The sequence below is a fragment of the Octopus bimaculoides genome, chromosome 25 (genome assembly GCF_001194135.2).
Source record: "Octopus bimaculoides isolate UCB-OBI-ISO-001 chromosome 25, ASM119413v2, whole genome shotgun sequence".
Lineage (NCBI taxonomy): Eukaryota > Metazoa > Mollusca > Cephalopoda > Octopoda > Octopodidae > Octopus > Octopus bimaculoides.
In genome coordinates this window covers 12445451-12448629 of record NC_069005.1, presented here as the reverse complement: position 1 = coordinate 12448629, position 3179 = coordinate 12445451, and the positions used below count along the sequence as shown (strand labels likewise).

Genomic DNA, 3179 nt, shown 5'->3' with positions numbered 1-3179 from the left:
ATCTTATTATATATACATATATACATATATAATATAGATATATAATATATAATATATATATATATACGTATATATATATAGTATATATATATATGTACATATATATATATGATAAGATATGTATCTATATATTTATGTATACATATGTGCAGATATGTATATGCATGCATGTATATATATGCGTTTGTACGTGTGTATGTATATATGCATATAAAAAGTAACTTAAAATCGAAGTTTATTAAATCTGTTGAAAATTTTTGTTCAATATAATGAAAAAAACATAGAGAAAAGACGAAAGAAAATCACTTCCGGCGAAATGTAATATAAAAAAAAACTATATAGATTAAGAAATAGCCATATCGATTACCACATAATATCAAACTGATATCTCTTTTAATCAAGCGCACTATTGTGCTGTAAACAGAACGAAACTCGTTAATAAATTTCAACCGAGCGAACACTTAGTGGTTTCTAATAAAGTGACTCCTTAACAATTTATGCTCTCTTTGCTATCTCATTGATTGTGCATTTTCTCTGTTTGTTTTGTTAGATTTTTTGTTTCTTCTTGTGTGCGTGTTTTGGTGGTTGTTGATTTAGGAAATAGCAAACAAACAAGAGCCAATGCATGCAGCAAGAATTTCTTTCTTGTTTCTTCCTTTTGTCTAACTTTTTTTTTTGTCCAATGACCTTCCTGGGTTTGCATTCTATTGACTTCCCGCCACGCGGGGCTTTCTAGGCAAAGGAAATTAACCTTATTTGCGTTTCATACAACAAACTGAGGAACAACAAAGGCGTACAAAGTGACATCCTTATGAAGCACTACCGACACGAGCAAAACCACCACCACTACCCTTATCCTTATTACTGCCTCTAGTGCCATGACCATAGAACAAGTGCAAAGTCATCCCCACAACCATCACCACCACCACCATTACCAACAACAACAGCAACAACAACAACAAAATAACAACAACAAAAGCAACAACTACTAATAGAAATAATAATAATAATGGTTTGAAATTTCGCTACAGGTCCAGTACTTTTTGTAGGAGGGCGGGGAAGTCGATTACATCAACGCCACTATTTGACCGCTACATATTTTAGCAACACCGAAGGGATGAATGTTAAAGTCAACCTCGGCGGAATTTGAACTCAGAACATAAAAACGGCCAAAATAATGTACTTTGCCTGCGTGCTACCGGTTCTGCGAGCTCGCCGCCTTAGCTGAAGTAACAACAATAATAATGATTTCAAGTTTGGCTCAAAGACAGCAATTTCAGGTCATGGGGTGGGGGTAGGGACTAAATAGATTTCGTCGACCTCCAGTACTCAACTGGTACTTAATCCACCGACTCCGAAACGTTGAAAGGCAAAGTCGACCTCTGCTGAATTTGAACTCAGAACGTAAAGACGGACGAAATGCCGCCTAATATTTTGCCCGGCGTGCTAACGATTCGGCCAGCTCACCACCTTCACAGAAAAAGAAAACCCTTTCTATACAAAGCCTCAGCAGGAATTTGAACTCAGAACGGACGAAAAGCTGCTAAGCATTTCAACCAGCGTGCAAATCATTCAGCTAACCCACCGCCTTAGCAACAACAACAAGAACAATAACAGTAGTACAGTATTGCCTCGACTATCGCGGGTGTTACGTTCCAAATCTCCCGCGATAAGTGAAAATCCGCGAAGTAGAAGCAGTACTGTACTGTATATATTCTAAAATCATTTTTATATATTTATTTCCTTATAAATGCAAAACAATACGACACATTCGCCTCCCGTGTTTCGTTTCCATACAGTATGTGCAATCCTTTGTTTACTCATCTGCGGTACACTACGTGTTTTCTTTTAATAATACATTTTAATTAATGTGTTATGTAGTGCAGTACTGTTCTGTATCTTTATTTATTAACTTATTAATTTTTAGGCGTGAATATTCTTATTTTACTATAGAAATAACTAAAATCTAAAAAATATATAAATATCTATCGGCCGCAGAAACCCGCGATATACTGAGGAGTCCACGATATGAAAATTTACATATTTTAACCAGAAAAATCCACGAGGTACTGAGTGGGCGATAGGTGAACCGCGATATGGCGAGGGGTTACTGTAATTTCAAAGTTTGGCACGAGGCCAGTAATATTACAGAGAACCAGGATTAGTCGATTACATCGATCTCTGGGCTTCAAAGGGAATGATTTTAGATTGATCCCGAAACGAGGCAAGTCTCATTCGATCTCAAAACGAATCGAACGTACATTATTTACATTATTTACATTTCACGGATATTTGTCCTCGTTGTCGTAACAGACTGAGTACAAGTTAATTATTTCTTTACATGTTTTAGTCATAGAACAGAAGCTTTGCCGGGACACCAGGTCTTATTTTTAAGCCTGGTATTTATTATATCTTATCTTTTGCTGAAACGGTAAGTTACAGGGACGGAAACTGACCAACACCGGGTGTCAAGTGGTGGCGGTGATAAGTACACAGACGAAAAGACGCACGTGCACACACATATACACACAACCGCACACACATGCACACGTGCGCACGTTTATATACATATACCTATATATGACAGGCTTCTTTCAGTTTTCGTCTACCAAATCCATTTACAAAGATGTGACCGGCCCTGTGCTATAAGTACAAGACACTTACCCAAGATGCTATGCAATGGGACTGAAACCAGGGCCATGTCGTTGAGAAGTAATCATGAAAATGCGTTTAGGCAAAATACATGAAACCCTTGGATAGGCAAAAGTTGAAATGTGAGGACATTAACAAATATATTTCCGTCTCATTCGAATTACTCAGTTGAATATCTTTTAAGTCTGAGAATGTTCAATTTACAAGATGAAGGTGATCCACGGATATTGATTATTTCTATCAACAATAGAAGTCAGGGGAGATAATGACTATATACAAATATGCAAGGTTCCGATATATGTGATGTTGTAATCGGTAAAATAAAGATTGTCTCAGACGAAATGGTAATTAATAAACACCTATTCGCTCTGGAGAGTGTTTAGGTTCTAAAAGCAGACAGTGAAGGTGATAACTCCCATAAGACCATTTCCCATATTGAGATAAACCAGGAGTGAAATATTTTATGTCACCATTAATGTTGGCATGTATGTGAGTACATTCATACCAACAGACATATATATATATAT

The 3179-nt window shown here is 36.6% G+C and overlaps 1 long non-coding RNA gene across 1 annotated transcript in view; it reads right to left on the bottom strand.

Annotated features, from left to right (window-relative positions):
* Nucleotides 1-3179, bottom strand: part of LOC128250799 (uncharacterized) — a 20087-nt gene that overhangs the window by 2457 nt on the left and 14451 nt on the right. The window lies entirely within an intron of this gene.